A 19184-nucleotide genomic window follows, 5' to 3' on the forward strand; every position below is an offset into this window, starting at 1 on the left:
TCTGGTCACTACGGCTAGTAACATAAGAGGGATAGTCACCTACTGTGGATGGACGTAAATGTTACTCGTCATGTGGAAGGAGCAGGTGACAGGTCATAAATAATGAGTCTATAAATGTCGGCAGGATGACCTGGGGAACAGGTCGGCACGATGAGTGCTATTACTGTCTTTGATCTTCCCACAGGTAATATACAACAGTCACAGAATCCCAGGACACGAACCCGAGCGCTGATGGTTTGTATATACAGTGCCTACAAGTAGTATTCAACCCCCTGCAGATTTAGCTGGTTGACACATGCGGAATTAACTTGGCATTGTGACATTTGTACTGTAGATCAGCCTGGAAGTGGGAAATGCACTGCAGCAAATTATTATTTTTTTTTTAAACCGTAAAAAGTTAATTCAGAGTGTCATTTATTATTCAACCCCTCAAACCACAAGATTTCTGTTTGGTCCCCCTAAAGTATTAAGAAGTAGTTCAGGCACCAAGAATAATGAGCCTCACATGTGTGGATTAAAGATCTCTTTTGCCAGCCTTTTCTGACTATTTAAGACCCTCCCCAAACTTGTGAACAGCACTCAGACATGGTCAACATGGGAAAGACAAAGGAGCATTCCAAGGCCATCAGAGACAAGATCGTGGAGGGTCACAAAGCTGGCAAGGGGTACAAAACCCTTTCCAAGGAGTTGGGCCTACCTGTCTCCACTGTTGGGAGCATCATTCGTAAGTGGAAGGCTTATGGAACTACTGTTAGCCTTCCACGGCCAGGACAGCCTTTGAAAGTGTCCTCCCGTGCCGAGGCCAGGCTTGTCCGAAGAGTCAAGGCTAACCCAAGGACAACAAGGAAGGAGCTCCGGGAAGATCTCATGGCAGTGGGGACATTGGTTTCATTCAATACCATAAGTAACGTACTCCACGGCAATGGTCTCCGTTCCAGACGAGCCCGTAAGGTACCTTTACTTTCAAAGCGTCATGTCAAGGCTCGTCTACAGTTTGCTCATGATCACTTGGAGGACTCTGAGACAGACTGGTTCAAGGTTCTATGGTCTGGTGAGACCAAGATCGAGATCTTTGGTGCCAACCACACACGTGACGTTTGGAGACTGGATGGCACTGCATACGACCCCAAGAATACCATCCCTACAGTCAAGCATGGTGGTGGCAGCATCATGCTGTGGGGCTGTTTCTCTGCCAAGGGGCCTGGCCATCTGGTCCGCATCCATGGGAAGATGGATAGCACGGCCTACCTGGAGATTTTGGCCAAGAACCTCCGCTCCTCCATCAAGGATCTTAAGATGGGTCGTAATTTCATCTTCCAACAAGACAACGACCCAAAGCACACAGCCAAGAAAACCAAGGCCTGGTTCAATAGGGAAAAAGTCAAGGTGTTGGAGTGGCCTAGTCAGTCTCCTGACCTTAACCCAATTGAAAACTTGTGCAAGGAGCTCAAGAATAAAGTCCACATGAGACACCCAAAGAACCTAGATAACTTGGAGAAGATCTGCATGGAGGAGTGGGCCAAGATAACTCCACAGACCTGTGCCGGCCTGATCAGGTCTTATAAAAGACGATTATTAGCTGTAATTGCAAACAAGGGTTATTCCACAAAATATTAAACATAGGGGTTGTATAATAATTGACCCACACTTTTATGTTTAAAATGTAATAAAATTCAACTGAGCAACATAACTTTTTGGTTTGTAAGATTTATGCTTCTGTTCATAAAACCTACTCTCGTTTGCAGTTTGAAGGCTCTAACTTATTTGCATCTTATCAAACCAGCTAAATCTGCAGGGGGTTGAATACTACTTGTAGGCACTGTATATAATCTCACATAGGAGAGGGGTCAGCCCAGATCAGGAGATCCAGACCCTCCAGAGCTGAGATCCGTACCGCTGCTCCTTGACAGCTCACTATGATTGTGACTGGTGAATCCACCATCAGGGTCTGAGAGAGGATGGAGTATGGGCTCCGCTGGTTCAGAGGGTGACCCTAGACCCCATACAAATGGACAGCACAACTCCTCTCTTACCTTTAATATCAAGACCGTGTGGAAGAGAAGGGATATCAGGATGCAGACCCCCACAGTGACAAGGTCTGACACCACCACCATCGCCACATCGGATGATTAATGACACGATATGTGGCTTGTAAGCTTTATTCCGTGGGATAATCCTACAGTAAATCCTTCCCCTGAGGATAAAACCTACCAACACAGAGGAAACCACATACATGTGGTGGTGCACAACAGCTGCAGACTTACTCTGTGGAGGGACGATGGTTCGCAGACTGCACTGAGACAGCATTGTACGACCGCTCGGGTCGTCATGTCTTGTTCTTCCTGTGATCCTCCAGGTTGCAGATAATGGTCACTGTCTGTCTGATGTGAAATATCTCATCCTCCCACAATGTCAGGCAGGCACAACTGGACCCAGACACACAACCGAGGAGCTCAACAAGAGAAAGCAAAGGTAAACCACCTGTATGTCGCTCACACATGTTACACAGTCATATCAACCCACATCTGGAAGACAGATCTCCGCTCACAGGAGAAGAAAACAAAGGTAAACCACCTGTACGTCTCTCATACATGGTACACAGTCATATCAACCCACATTTGGAAGACAGATCTCCGCTCACAGAAGGAGAAGAAAACAAAGGTAAACCACCTGTACGTCTCTCACACATGGTACACAGTCATATCAACCCACATCTGGAAGACAGATCTCCGCTCACAGGAGAAGAAAACAAAGGTAAACCACCTGTACGTCTCTCACACATGGTACACAGTCATATCAACCCACATTTGGAAGACAGATCTCCGCTCACAGAAGGAGAAGAAAACAAAGGTAAACCACCTGTATGTCGCTCACACATGTTACACAGTCATATCAACCCACATCTGGAAGACAGATCTCCGCTCACAGGAGAAGAAAACAAAGGTAAACCACCTGTACGTCTCTCACACATGGTACACAGTCATATCAACCCACATCTGGAAGACAGATCTCCGCTCACAGGAGAAGAAAACAAAGGTAAACCACCTGTACGTCTCTCACACATGGTACACAGTCGTATCAACCCACATCTGGAAGACAGATCTCCGCTCACAGGAGAAGAAAACAAAGGTAAACCACCTGTACGTCTCTCACACATGGTACAATGACAGGAGAAACCTCTGCAGCAGAGGTGGCAGATACACGGGGAGAGGGCTACACGAGGTTGTGGCCCCTCTGTGTTGCACATTTATTATTAGACCCCATTATCTCCTGAGATGAGACCTCTCCAGTCCACGAGACCCAGAGATGAAGACCTGGGTTGTAGATCTCACTCTGGGATCCCGTGGGGGTGATACGCGGCTCCACCTGCGAGAAGCAGCTTCTCCCTCTTTCTCTGGCACCTCCTGCAGCGGCGGACAGATGACAGTAGGGGGCAGTCAGTGTTGGGGCATTTCTCCATACGACACCTGTAATCCTGTCCTAGAAACGTCACATTTGTGGTACAATAAATCCTCACATGATGAGCGGCGTCAGCGCCTCGGGGCCCCGGAGACATGTCTCACTGCATAAAAACAAAAACTTGCTTAGGGAGTGTTCACACTGCACTGTGTCCCAAATTGGTTGGTCCCATCGGGGCTTCTGTCCAACCCCCCGCGCACCGGGATTCGGGCGCATGAGCCGACCGGGCCAGTGACAGTAATGACGGAGTCAGTGGTCTCCGCCATGCTTCACTGTCGGCGTGTACTACGTCTGTGCGGCCGTCTCTGGAGATTCTGATTTGGCTATTACCCTAAGTCATACTGCAAGGCTCGTTACACGGGCGATGGTGACTTGTAGGATCGCTGCTTCCTATAGAGTTAAGTCCTCTTTTTCTCTAAAGAGGCAATTCGCACATTACGTCTCCAAGAGACACATACACCCAAATTGTGGGGGGTTCGGACGTAAGCCCCTGGCGACGGGACCACTGAACATGGCGAATGACGCAGTGTGAACGGGGCCATAGAATCTGTGGCCATAGGTGTGAGGAGCGGACGAGCCGCCATCTCTGCAGCCAGGGCACAAAGCAGCGACCTACAGCCGACTGGTCTGTAATGTGAGGTGGAAGGAAGAAGAAGACCCCAACACACGACGCAGGCTGGACCTCTGCCCGGTCACTAAGGGGTTAGCAGGAGGGGATCACACAGGGGCTGCAGTCACAGGGGTCTCCACATCATGTGATCTCCATGCCAAAGAAGCAGCAGGGAAAACTACACCTCCCATGATGCTCTGCTTCCTGTGACATCACTTCCTGTCTGAGGCTCCAGTGAGTGTCACATTGTGAGTCTCCTCTGTATCTGTATACGTGTGTGTATATGTATGTCTATGATGTATGTGGTGTCCGTCCTGCGTGTATATATATATATATAATGTATATACGTGTGTGTATATGTATGTCTATGATGTATGTGGTGTCCGTCATGCGTGTATATATATATATATAATGTATATACGTGTGTGTATATGTATGTCTATGATGTATGTGGTGTCCGTCATGCGTGTATATATATATATATATATAATGTATATACGTGTGTGTATATGTATGTCTATGATGTATGTGGTGTCCGTCCTGCGTGTATATATATATATAATGTATATACGTGTGTGTATATGTATGTCTGTGATGTATGTGGTGTCCGTCCTGCGTGTATATATATATATAATGTATATACGTGTGTGTATATGTATGTCTATGATGTATGTGGTGTCCGTCCTGCGTGTATATATATATATATAATGTATATACGTCTGTGTATATGTATGTCTATGATGTATGTGGTGTCCGTCCTGCGTGTATATATATATATATAATGTATATACGTGTGTGTATATGTATGTCTATGATGTATGTGGTGTCCGTCATGCGTGTATATATATATATATATATAATGTATATATGTGTGTGTATATGTATGTCTATGATGTATGTGGTGTCCGTCCTGCGTGTATATATATATATAATGTATATACGTGTGTGTATATGTATGTCTGTGATGTATGTGGTGTCCGTCCTGCGTGTATATATATATATAATGTATATACGTGTGTGTATATGTATGTCTATGATGTATGTGGTGTCCGTCCTGCGTGTATATATATATATAATGTATATACGTGTGTGTATATGTATGTCTATGATGTATGTGGTGTCTGTCCTGCGTGTATATATATATATAATGTATATACGTGTGTGTATATGTATGTCTGTGATGTATGTGGTGTCCGTCCTGCGTGTATATATATATATAATGTATATACGTGTGTGTATATGTATGTCTATGATGTATGTGGTGTCCGTCCTGCGTGTATATATATATATAATGTATATACGTCTGTGTATATGTATGTCTATGATGTATGTGGTGTCCGTCCTGCGTGTATATATATATATATAATGTATATACGTGTGTGTATATGTATGTCTATGATGTATGTGGTGTCCGTCCTGCGTGTATATATATATATATATATATAATGTATATACGTGTGTGTATATGTATGTCTATGATGTATGTGGTGTCCGTCCTGCGTGTATATATATATATAATGTATATACGTCTGTGTATATGTATGTCTATGATGTATGTGGTGTCCGTCCTGCGTGTATATATATATATATATATATATAATGTATATACGTGTGTGTATATGTATGTCTATGATGTATGTGGTGTCCGTCCTGCGTGTATATATATATATAATGTATATACGTGTGTGTATATGTATGTCTGTGATGTATGTGGTGTCTGTCCTGCGTGTATATATATATATATAATGTATATACGTGTGTGTATATGTATGTCTATGATGTATGTGGTGTCCGTCCTGCGTGTATATATATATATATATATAATGTATATACGTGTGTATATGTATGTCTATGATGTATGTGGTGTCCGTCCTGCGTGTATATATATATATATAATGTATATACGTGTGTGTATATGTATGTCTATGATGTATGTGGTGTCCGTCCTGCGTGTATATATATATATATAATGTATATACGTGTGTGTATATGTATGTCTATGATGTATGTGGTGTCCGTCCTGCGTGTATATATATATATATAATGTATATACGTGTGTGTATATGTATGTCTATGATGTATGTGGTGTCCGTCATGCGTGTATATATATATAATGTATATACGTGTGTGTATATGTATGTCTATGATGTATGTGGTGTCCGTCCTGCGTGTATATATATATATATAATGTATATACGTGTGTATATGTATGTCTGTGATGTATGTGGTGTCCGTCCTGCGTGTATATATATATATATATATATAGTGTATATACGTGTGTGTATATGTATGTCTATGATGTATGTGGTGTCCGTCCTGCGTGTGTGTGTGTATATATATATATATATATATATATATATATATATATATATATATATATATATATATATATACAGTGCTGGCCAAAAGTATTGGCACCCCTGCAATTCTGTCAGATAATACTCAGTTTCTTGCAATCACAAATTCTTTGGTCTTATTCTCTTCATTTAATTTGCTTGCAAGGAAAAAACGCAAAAGAGAATGAAGCAAAAATGAAATCATTGATCATTTCACACAAAACTCCAAAAAAGGGCCGGACAAAAGTATTGGCACCCTCAGCCTAATACTTGGTTGCACAACCTTTAGCCAAAATAACTGGGAACAACCGCTTCCGGTAACCATCAATGAGTTTCTTACAATGCTCTGCTGGAATTGTAGACCATTCTTCTTTGTAAACTGCTCCAGGTCCCTGATATTTGAAGGGTGCCTTCTCCAAACTGCCATTTTGAGATCTCTCCACAGGTGTTCTATGGGATTCAGGTCTGGACTCATTGCTGGCCACCTTAGAAGTCTCCAGTGCTTTCTCTCAAACCATTTTATAGTGCTTTTGGAAGTGTGTTTTGGGTCATTGTCCTACTGGAGGACCCATGACCTCTGAGGGAGACCCAGCTTTCTCACACTGGGCCCTACATTATGCTGCAAAATTTGTTGGTAGTCTTCAGACTTCATAATGCCATGCACACGGTCAAGCAGTCCAGTGCCAGAGGCAGCAAAGCAACCCCAAAACATCAGGAAACCTCCGCCATGTTTGACTGTAGGGACCATGTTCTTTTCTTTGAATGCCTCTTTTTTTTTCCTGTACACTCTATGTTGATGCTTTTTCCCATCTACTTTTGTCTCATCTGACCAGAGAACATTCTTCCAAAACGTTTTAGGCTTTCTCAGGTAAGTTTTGGCAAACTCCAGCCTGGCTTTTTTATGTCTCGGGGTAAGAAGTGGGGTCTTCCTGGGTATCCTACCATACAGTCCCTTTTCATTCAGACGCCGACGGATAGTACGGGTTGACACTGTTGTACCCTCGGACTGCAGGGCAGCTTGAACTTGTTTGGATGTTAGTTGAGGTTCTTTATCCACAATCCGCACAATCTTGCGTTGAAATCTCTCGTCAGTTTTTCTTTTCCGTCCACATCTAGGGAGGTTAGCCACAGTGCCATGGGCTTTACACTTCTTGATGACACTGCGCACGGAAGACACAGGAACATTCAGGTCTTTGGAGATGGACTTGTAGCCTTGAGATTGCTCATGCTTCCTCACAATTTGGTTTCTCAAGTCCTCAGACAGTTCTTTGGTCTTCTTTCTTTTCTCCATGCTCAATGTGGTACACACAAGGACACAGGACAGAGGTTGAGGCAACTTTAATCCATGTTAACTGGCTGCAAGTGTGATTTAGTTATTGCCATCACCTGTTAGGTGCCACAGGTAAGTTACAGGTGCTGTTAATTACACCAATTAGAGAAGCATCACATGATTTTTCAAACAGTGCCAATACTTTTGTCCACCCCCTTTTTTAGGTTTGGTGTGGAATTGTATCCAATTTGGCTTTAGGACAATTCTTTTTGTGTTTTTTTCATTGAAGACAAATTAAATGAAGATAATACCAAAGAATTTGTGATTGCAAGAAACAGAGTATTATCTGACAGAATTACAGGGGTGCCAATACTTTTGGCCAGCACTGTATATATATATATATATATATATATATATATATATATATATATAATGTATATACGTGTGTGTATATGTATGTCTATGATGTATGTGGTGTCCGTCCTGCGTGTGTATATATATATATATATATATATATATATATATATATATAATGTATATACGTCTGTGTATATGTATGTCTATGATGTATGTGGTGTCCGTCCTGCGTGTATATATATATATAATGTATATACGTCTGTGTATATGTATGTCTATGATGTATGTGGTGTCCGTCATGCGTGTATATATATATAATGTATATACGTGTGTGTATATGTATGTCTATGATGTATGTGGTGTCCGTCCTGCGTGTATATATATATATATATATAATGTATATACGTGTGTGTATATGTATGTCTATGATGTATGTGGTGTCCGTCCTGCGTGTATATATATATATAATGTATATACGTGTGTATATGTATGTCTATGATGTATGTGGTGTCCGTCCTGCGTGTATATATATATATATAATGTATATACATGTGTGTATATGTATGTCTATGATGTATGTGGTGTCCGTCCTGCGTGTATAAATATATATATATATATATATATATATATATATATATATATATATATATATATATATATATATATATATATATATATATATATATATATATATATATATATATACAGTGCTGGCCAAAAGTATTGGCACCCCTGCAATTCTGTCAGATAATACTCAGTTTCTTGCAATCACAAATTCTTTGGTCTTATTCTCTTCATTTAATTTGCTTGCAAGGAAAAAACACAAAAGAGAATGAAGCAAAAATGAAATCATTGATCATTTCACACAAAACTCCAAAAAAGGGCCGGACAAAAGTATTGGCACCCTCAGCCTAATACTTGGTTGCACAACCTTTAGCCAAAATAACTGGGAACAACCGCTTCCGGTAACCATCAATGAGTTTCTTACAATGCTCTGCTGGAATTGTAGACCATTCTTCTTTGTAAACTGCTCCAGGTCCCTGATATTTGAAGGGTGCCTTCTCCAAACTGCCATTTTGAGATCTCTCCACAGGTGTTCTATGGGATTCAGGTCTGGACTCATTGCTGGCCACCTTAGAAGTCTCCAGTGCTTTCTCTCAAACCATTTTATAGTGCTTTTGGAAGTGTGTTTTGGGTCATTGTCCTGCTGGAAGACCCATGACCTCTGAGGGAGACCCAGCTTTCTCACACTGGGCCCTACATTATGCTGCAAAATTTGTTGGTAGTCTTCAGACTTCATAATGCCATGCACACGGTCAAGCAGTCCAGTGCCAGAGGCAGCAAAGCAACCCCAAAACATCAGGGAACCTCCGCCATGTTTGACTGTAGGGACCGTGTTCTTTTCTTTGAATGCCTCTTTTTTTTTCCTGTACACTCTATGTTGATGCTTTTTCCCAAAAAGCTCTACTTTTGTCTCATCTGACCAGAGAACATTCTTCCAAAACGTTTTAGGCTTTCTCAGGTAAGTTTTGGCAAACTCCAGCCTGGCTTTTTTATGTCTCGGGGTAAGAAGTGGGGTCTTCCTGGGTATCCTACCATACAGTCCCTTTTCATTCAGACGCCGACGGATACTACGGGTTGACACTGTTGTATCCTCGGACTGCAGGGCAACTTGAACTTGTTTGGATGTTAGTCGAGGTTCTTTATCCACCATCCGCACAATCTTGCGTTGAAATCTCTCGTCAGTTTTTCTTTTCCGTCCACATCTAGGGAGGTTAGCCACAGTGCCATGGGCTTTACACTTCTTGATGACACTGCGCACGGAAGACACAGGAACATTCAGGTCTTTGGAGATGGACTTGTAGCCTTGAGATTGCTCATGCTTCCTCACAATTTGGTTTCTCAAGTCCTCAGACAGTTCTTTGGTCTTCTTTCTTTTCTCCATGCTCAATGTGGTCACACAAGGACACAGGACAGAGGTTGAGGCAACTTTAATCCATGTTAACTGGCTGCAAGTGTGATTTAGTTATTGCCATCACCTGTTAGGTGCCACAGGTAAGTTACAGGTGCTGTTAATTACACCAATTACAGAAGCATCACATGATTTTTCAAAGGGTGCCAATACTTTTGTCCACCCCCTTTTTTAGGTTTGGTGTGGAATTATATCCAATTTGGCTTTAGGACAATTCTTTTTGTGTTTTTTTCATTGAAGACAAATTAAATGAAGATAATAAGACCAAAGAATTTGTGATTGCAAGAAACAGAGTATCATCTGACAGAATTACAGGGGTGCCAATACTTTTGGCCAGCACTGTATATATATATATATATATATATATATATATATATATATATATATATATATATATATATATATATATATATAATGTATATACGTGTGTGTATATGTATGTCTATGATGTATGTGGTGTCCGTCCTGCGTGTATATATATATATATATAATGTATATACGTGTGTGTATATGTATGTCTGTGATGTATGTGGTGTCCGTCCTGCGTGTATATATATATGTAACGGGTCCGGGAGGCGGACTGTAACGGGTCCGGGAGGCGGAACCTCTGAGCTACTATACAAGGGGGCGGCCCTTGTAAGGGAGCGGGTGGCAGTCTCTGGGTGAACGGACAGGGAGTTACGGCAAGTGATCAGGGCAGTCTCTGGGTAAGGGGTAGGTACGACCTGTGATGGCAGAGCCTCCGGGTAGGCTAGCAGGCAGGTGGTAGATGTGTGCTCCCAGGTGAGCAAGTGAGAGTCTCTGGAATAGCTGATGGTCACCGCACGTGACAACGGGACCTCCGGGCTGGCAAGCAGGCAGGTAACGGAGATGCGCTCCCAGGTGAGCGGGCAAGAGTCTCTGGAATAGCTGATGGTCACCGCACGTGACAACGGGACCTCCGGGCTGGCAAGCAGGCAGGTAACGGAGATGCGCTCCCAGGTGAGCGGGCAAGAGTCTCTGAGATAGCTGGTGGTCACAGCACGTGACAACGGAGCCTCCGGGCTGGCAAGCAGGCAGACAACGGAGAAGCGCTCCCAGGTGAGCGGGCAAGCTGGTCCATAGACAGACTGACCGGAGTAGTAAGGCAGACCGTCGGACCTCAGGCAAGCAGGCAGGTAGCTGACATGCGCTCCCAGGTGAGCGGGCAGGCTGGTCCTTAGACAGACTGACAGGAGAAGTAAGGCAGACCGTCGGACCTCAGACTGGCAGACAGGTAACAAGTATTCAGGCAGGAATCAGGCAGGTAACTGGCAGGTACTGGCAGGTAACTAGCAGGAAACTGGCAGGTAACTAGCAGGAAACTGGCAGGTAACTGGCAACGGGACCTGAGGGCTGAAGCACAGGTGAGACACAGGTGCAAACAACATTGCTCGGGCACCTCCATTTTGGAGGAGGTGCCTTATATATGATGAAGTCCTCCGGCCATTGGCCGGGGACTCTTTAGGGCGGCGCGCGCGGCCCCTTTAAGAGGAGGGGAGCGCGCGCGCGCGCGCCCTAAGCACAGGGGCCGGGAAGGAGCGCGCGCTGAGAGCAGAGCAGGAGGAGGACGCCGGGACGGAGCGCGCGCTGACAGCAGAGCGGGGGGAGGAAGCCGGGCACGGAGCAGAGCGGTGAGAGGAGCAGCGTCCCTGCCTAGCAGAGGGCAGGGACGCCGGCACTACAGTACCCCCCCCTTTAGGCCCCCCCTTTTTTAGGCCAGACAGAAATTTAGCTAGGATGAGAGGGGCATGGATGTTCTCCCGGGGCTCCCACGTTCTCTCCTCAGGACCAAACCCCTTCCAATCTACCAGGAAAAAGGTCTTTCCTCTTACCCTTTTGGTGGCAAGAATGTTCTCTACCTCAAACTCGTCCACAGCAGAAACCGGAGCAGGAGGCGTACCTGTAGACTTGGAAAAAGAGTTAAGTACCACAGGTTTGAGGAGAGACACATGGAAGGAGTTAGGGATCCGTAAGTTGGCCGGGAGTTTCAATTTATAGGCCACCGGGTTGATCTGACTGATGACCTCCAGTGGGCCGATGAACCGAGGCCCTAACTTATAGGAAGGGATCTTGAGCCGGACATATTTGGACGAGAGCCAGACTTTATCCCCAGGGCGGAATTGAGGAGGGTCCAGACGTTTTTTGTCAGCGTGTCTTTTCATACGCTCGGATGACAGAAGAAGTGCGGACCGGGTACTCTCCCATATGGAGGAAAATTTGTTAACAAGAGATTCCGCAGCCGGATTGTCCGCCGAGGTGGAGACGGGAAACGGGATCCGAGGATGCTGACCGTAGACTACAAAAAACGGGGATTTGGAGGAAGACTCGCTCTCGTGATTGTTGTACGAGAATTCGGCCCATGGCAGGAGATCCACCCAGTCAGAATGGTGGGCATTAACGAAGTGCCGAAGGTAACTGGTCAGGTTCTGATTGATCCGCTCCACTTGACCATTAGACTGTGGGTGGTAAGCGGAGGAGAAGTCCAGGGTGACGTCCAGCAATTTACAAGTGGCTCTCCAGAAACGGGAAGTGAACTGTACCCCACGATCCGACACGATGTGACGGGGCAGGCCATGAAGACGGAAGATGTGGCGGATAAAGTCTTTAGCCAGCTCGGGTGCAGACGGAAGACCTGGCAGTGGAATGAAGTGAGCCATCTTGGAGAAGCGGTCAGCGACCACCCAAATGACCGTACAACCGGCAGAGACAGGCAGATCAGTAATGAAGTCCATCGCTATATGCTGCCAGGGGGCAGCAGGTACTGGCAGAGGTAGGAGGCGGCCGGCCGGCAGGTGTCTCGGAACTTTGTTGCGGGCGCAGGACACACAGGCAGAAACAAAGTCTATTACATCCTTGTGCAGGTTAGGCCACCAGTAGTGCCGGGTAATAAGCTGGAGGGTCTTTTTCTGACCGGCGTGGCCAGCTAGTTTAGACGAATGACCCCAGTGTAGAATCTTCTCCCGATCAGGTACTGGTACGAACGTCTTACCAGGAGGAAGACGATTTAGACTCACGGGAGCCACCTGCATTACTCTGGCGGGATCGATGATATGTTTCGGATCCTCCTCGAGATCAGACACCAGAAAGGATCGAGACAAGGCATCCGCCTTGACGTTTTTGTCAGCCGGGCGAAAATGAAGGACAAAATCAAAACGAGCAAAAAACAAGGACCACCGGGCTTGGCGCGGGTTAAGTCTCTGGGCATGCTGGAGGTAAGCCAAGTTCTTGTGGTCAGTGTAAATTATTACCGGGTGAAGAGCCCCCTCGAGCAGGTAACGCCACTCCTCCAATGCCAGTTTGATGGCCAATAACTCTCGGTCTCCTATGGAATAGTTGCGCTCAGAGGAGGAGAAGAGTTTAGAGAAGAAGCCACAAGTTACCATCCTCCCGGAAGATGATTTTTGAGTAAGTACCGCTCCGGCTCCAGAGGAGGAGGCGTCAACTTCCAGGAAGAACTGCTTGTTGCCATCTGGGCGATGCAGCACCGGGGCGGAAGAGAAGGCCTGTTTAAGGGAAAGAAAGGCCTCCTCTGCTTCGGGTGGCCACTCTTTGGGATTAGTACCTTTACGGGTGAGCGCAGAAATTGGGGCCGTCCGGGAAGAGAAGTGTGGTATGAAGAGGCGGTAGTAGTTGGCGAAGCCCAGGAAACGCTGAATGGCCTTCAACCCCTCCGGTCGGGGCCATTTCTCGATGGCAGACAGTTTCTCAGGATCCATTTGAAGGCCGGTCTGAGAGATAATGTAGCCCAGAAACGGAAGCGAGGTCTGCTCAAAGAGGCACTTCTCAAATTTAGCGTAGAGATGGTTCTGCCTTAGCCTGAGCAGGACCTGACGAACGTCCCTCCGGTGAGTCTGGAGATCCGGAGAGAAGACCAAGATGTCGTCCAGGTACACCACTACGCAGGAGTAGAGAAGGTCCCGGAAGATGTCATTGACCAACTCTTGAAAGACGGCAGGAGCGTTACAGAGACCAAAGGGCATTACCAGGTATTCATAGTGGCCGTCCCGGGTGTTGAATGCCGTCTTCCATTCATCCCCCTGACGAATACGAACCAGGTTGTACGCCCCACGAAGGTCCAGTTTGGTGAAGATCCTAGCCCCCCTCAGACGATCAAATAATTCTGGAATGAGCGGAAGGGGGTACTTATTCTTCACCGTGATCAGGTTTAGGCCTCTATAGTCTATACAGGGACGGAGAGAGCCGTCCTTCTTTTTGACGAAAAAGAAGCCTGCTCCCGCCGGGGAGGTAGATTTCCGGATGAATCCTCTGGCCAGATTCTCCTCAATATATTCGGACATTGACCGGGTCTCAGCAGCGGATAAAGGATAGATACGCCCACGGGGAGGAGTAGTACCGGGTAGCAGATCGATGGGACAGTCGTATGGTCTATGTGGTGGTAATGTCTCTGCCTCCTTTTTATTAAAGACATCTGCATAAGACCAATAAGGAATCGGAAGTCCAGGTAGATTAGCTGGGGTAGGAGAGGGACGAACGGGATGGACGGGAACCAGGCAGGTCTTATGACAGTCTTGTCCCCAGCGAAGGACCTCTCCGGTTTGCCAGTCTAGCACGGGTGCATGTCTCTGGAGCCAGGGCAGACCTAGCAAGAGGGCGTGAGAGAGTCCAGGCAGAACATGAAAGGAGATACTTTCAGAATGCAGCATTCCCACCTGCAGGGTAATGGATTCGGTGATGAGTTGAATGGGGCGAGGTAAGAGGCCCCCATCCACGGCAGCGACAGACAAGGGTACAGCCAGAGGTTTGGTGGGGATGCGGTATTTCTCAACCAGGGACTGTGAAATAAGGTTCCCGGCTGCTCCAGAGTCAAGTTGGGCTAGTTCGAAATAACGGTTCTCCCCGTAGATGATCGAAACTGACAACAGCAGGGATGGAGAGGATTTATTCTTGTCTAGGTGGACCTCTCTGAGCGAACCTAGACACAGGCGTTTCCCGACCTCTCCGGGCAGGCACGGATCCGGTGCTCCTTACTGCCACAGTAGAAGCAGCTCCCCTCGGCACGGCGTGAGTCCTGACGGGTTTTGACCATCTTGGTCTGGTCGACCTGCATAGGCTCAGGAGAGTGTACCTGGGGAGAGATGGAGGGAATGACGGGTTTCTGGAAAGTAGGAGCTAAACGTGGAATCCTTCTCTCACGGGTGACCTCTTTGGCACGCTCCTGAAACCGTAGGTCAATTCGGGTGGCAAGAGTTATTAAGTCATCGAGAGTGGTAGGAATGTCCCGACCGGCAAGTTCATCTTTAATACGGCCGGACAGACCCTCCCAGAAGACGGAAACCAGAGCGTCGTTATCCCAGGCCAGCTCCGAGGCAAGGGTACGGAACCGTATGGCATATTGGCCCACGGTGAGACTCCCCTGACGGAGGCGTAGCAACGATGATGCAGATGAGGTCTTCCGTCCGGGTTCGTCGAAGACTTTCCGGAAAGCCGTGAGAAAAGCAGGCAAGTTGGACACCAGGGGGTCTCCTCTATCCCATAGAGGATTCAGCCAGGCCAGGGCCTCCCCGGTGAGATGGGACATGATGAAGGCAATTTTGGCCCGGTCGGAGTTAAACTGGTAGGACAAAAGTTCAAAATGCAGGGTGCACTGATTCAAGAAGCCCCGAGCCTGGACGGGGTCGCCTCCGAAGCGAGGAGGTGCAGAAAGCCGGGGTCCGGGGTAGGATACCATAGTATTAGTGAGCAGCGGAGCCGCCGGATTGCAAGATATGGCACTGGCGGAGGTTGTTGGTGGATCAGACAGAGTGTTCAGGCGAGTATTAACATTCCGCAGGTGACCCAGGATGGCCTCCTGTTGGGACCTCTGACGGGACAGTTCAAGAGCGAGGTCCGAGAGCGAGGGAGCTTGGGTGCCACCGGGTTCCATGGCCCGAGCAAACTGTAACGGGTCCGGGAGGCGGACTGTAACGGGTCCGGGAGGCGGAACCTCTGAGCTACTATACAAGGGGGCGGCCCTTGTAAGGGAGCGGGTGGCAGTCTCTGGGTGAACGGACAGGGAGTTACGGCAAGTGATCAGGGCAGTCTCTGGGTAAGGGGTAGGTACGACCTGTGATGGCAGAGCCTCCGGGTAGGCTAGCAGAGCGGTGAGAGGAGCAGCGTCCCTGCCTAGCAGAGGGCAGGGACGCCGGCACTACAATATATATATATAATGTATATACGTCTGTGTATATGTATGTCTATGATGTATGTGGTGTCCGTCCTGCGTGTATATATATATATAATGTATATACGTGTGTGTATATGTATGTCTATGATGTATGTGGTGTCTGTCCTGCGTGTATATATATATATATATAATGTATATACGTGTGTGTATATGTATGTCTATGATGTATGTGGTGTCCGTCCTGCGTGTATATATATATATATAATGTATATACGTGTGTGTATATGTATGTCTATGATGTATGTGGTGTCTGTCCTGCGTGTATATATAATGTATATACGTGTGTGTATATGTATGTCTATGATGTATGTGGTGTCTGTCCTGCGTGTATATATATATATAATGTATATACGTGTGTGTATATGTATGTCTATGATGTATGTGGTGTCCGTCCTGCGTGTATATATATATATAATGTATATACGTGTGTGTATATGTATGTCTATGATGTATGTGGTGTCCGTCCTGCGTGTATATATATATATAATGTATATACGTGTGTGTATATGTATGTCTATGATGTATGTGGTGTCCGTCCTGCGTGTATATATATATATAATGTATATACGTGTGTGTATATGTATGTCTATGATGTATGTGGTGTCCGTCCTGCGTGTATATATATATATAATGTATATACGTGTGTGTATATGTATGTCTATGATGTATGTGGTGTCCGTCCTGCGTGTATATATATATATATAATGTATATACGTGTGTGTATATGTATGTCTATGATGTATGTGGTGTCTGTCCTGCGTGTATATATATATATAATGTATATACGTCTGTGTATATGTATGTCTATGATGTATGTGGTGTCTGTCCTGCGTTTTATATATATATATATATATATATATATATATATATATATATATATATATATATATATATATATATATATATATATATAATGTATATACGTGTGTGTATATGTATGTCTATGATGTATGTGGTGTCCGTCCTGCGCGTATATATATATATATATATATATATATATATATATATATATATATAATGTATATACGTGTGTGTATATGTATGTCTATGATGTATGTGGTGTCCGTCCTGCGCGTATATATATATATATATATATATATATATATATATATATATATATATATATATATATATATATAATGTATATACGTGTGTGTATATGTATGTCTATGATGTATGTGGTGTCCGTCCTGCGTGTATATATATATATATAATGTATATACGTGTGTGTATATGTATGTCTATGATGTATGTGGTGTCCGTCCTGCGTGTGTATATATATATATAATGTATATACGTGTGTGTATATGTATGTCTATGATGTATGTGGTGTCCGTCCTGCGTATATATATATATATATATATATAATGTATATACGTGTGTGTATATGTATGTCTATGATGTATGTGGTGTCTGTCCTGCGTGTATATATATATATAATGTATATACGTGTGTGTATATGTATGTCTATGATGTATGTGGTGTCTGTCCTGCGTATATATATATATATATATATATATATATAATGTATATACGTGTGTGTATATGTATGTCTATGATGTATGTGGTGTCTGTCCTGCGTGTATATATATATATATATATATAATGTATATACGTGTGTGTATATGTATGTCTATGATGTATGTGGTGTCCGTCCTGCGTGTATATATATATATATATATATAATGTATATACGTGTGTGTATATGTATGTCTATGATGTATGTGGTGTCCGTCCTGCGTGTATATATATATATAATGTATATACGTGTGTGTATATGTATGTCTATGATGTATGTGGTGTCCGTCCTGCGTGTATATATATATATATAATGTATATACGTGTGTGTATATGTATGTCTATGATGTATGTGGTGTCCGTCCTGCGTGTATATATATATATATATATATATATATATATAATGTATATACGTGTGTGTATATGTATGTCTATGATGTATGTGGTGTCCGTCCTGCGTGTATATATATATATATATAATGTATATATGTGTATATATCTATGTCCTCTGTGTGTATACATATATATAAAGCACTAATACAGCAGCCTCCTCCATGCGGCCAAGATACGTCTTAATGAAATTATTACATCTAAACTGTATTTTTCCTCAGCAACAAAAACTTACAAAAAAACGATGTTTCTTAGCGCAGAAATCACCAATTCACGTGCGTCCATCAATCATTGTTAGGACGTATGGAGGAGCGCTGCATGTCGGCCGTATGGAGGAGCGCTGCATGTCGGCCGTATGGAGGAGCTCTGCATGTCGGCCGTATGGAGGAGCTCTGCATGTCGGCCGTATGAAGGAGCGCTGCATGTCGGCCGTATGGAGGAGCGCTGCATGTCGGCCGTATGGAGGAGCTCTGCATGTCGGCCGTATGGAGGAGCTCTGCATGTCGGCCGTATGGAGGAGCTCTGCATGTCGGCCGTATGGAGGAGCGCAGCATGTCGGCCGTATGGAGGAGCGCAGCATGTCGGCCGTATGGAGGAGCTCTGCATGTCGGCCGTATGGAGGAGCGCTGCATGTCGGCCGTATGGAGGAGCGCTGCATGTCGGCCGTATGGAGGAGCGCTGCATGTCGGCCGTATGGAGGAGCGCTGCATGTCGGCCGTATGGAGGAGCGCTGCATGTCGGCCGTATGGAGGAGCGCTGCATGTCGGCCGTATGGAGGAGCGCTGCATGTCGGCCGTATGGAGGAGCGCTGCATGTCGGCCGTATGGAGGAGCGCTGCATGTCGGCCGTATGGAGGAGCTCTGCATGTCGGCCGTATGGAGGAGCTCTGCATGTCGGCCGTATGGAGGAGCTCTGCATGTCGGCCGTATGGAGGAGCTCTGCATGTCGGCCGTATGGAGGAGCGCTGCATGTCGGCCGTATGGAGGAGCTCTGCATGTCGGCCGTATGGAGGAGCGCTGCATGTCGGCCGTATGGAGGAGCGCTGCATGTCGGCCGTATGGAGGAGC

At 45.3% G+C, this 19184-nt stretch overlaps 1 protein-coding gene across 2 annotated transcripts in view; it reads left to right on the forward strand.

Moving 5' to 3' along the window:
• Window positions 1-4265: 4265 nt before the first annotated feature.
• Window positions 4266-19184, forward strand: part of MPV17 (mitochondrial inner membrane protein MPV17) — a 78062-nt gene continuing 63143 nt past the window's right edge. Inside the window, exon 1 of one of the 2 annotated variants that reach the window (XM_073672897.1) lies at window positions 4266-4317. The gene's annotated coding sequence lies outside the window, so the exon portion shown is untranslated. The remainder of the gene's footprint in view (window positions 4318-19184) is intronic. The other variant, XM_073672898.1, reaches the window with a different exon arrangement.

This window comes from Phyllobates terribilis, unplaced genomic scaffold, assembly GCF_046119375.1.
Source record: "Phyllobates terribilis strain yellow unplaced genomic scaffold, ASM4611937v1 Scaffold_3__8_contigs__length_932513732, whole genome shotgun sequence".
NCBI lineage: Eukaryota > Metazoa > Chordata > Amphibia > Anura > Dendrobatidae > Phyllobates > Phyllobates terribilis.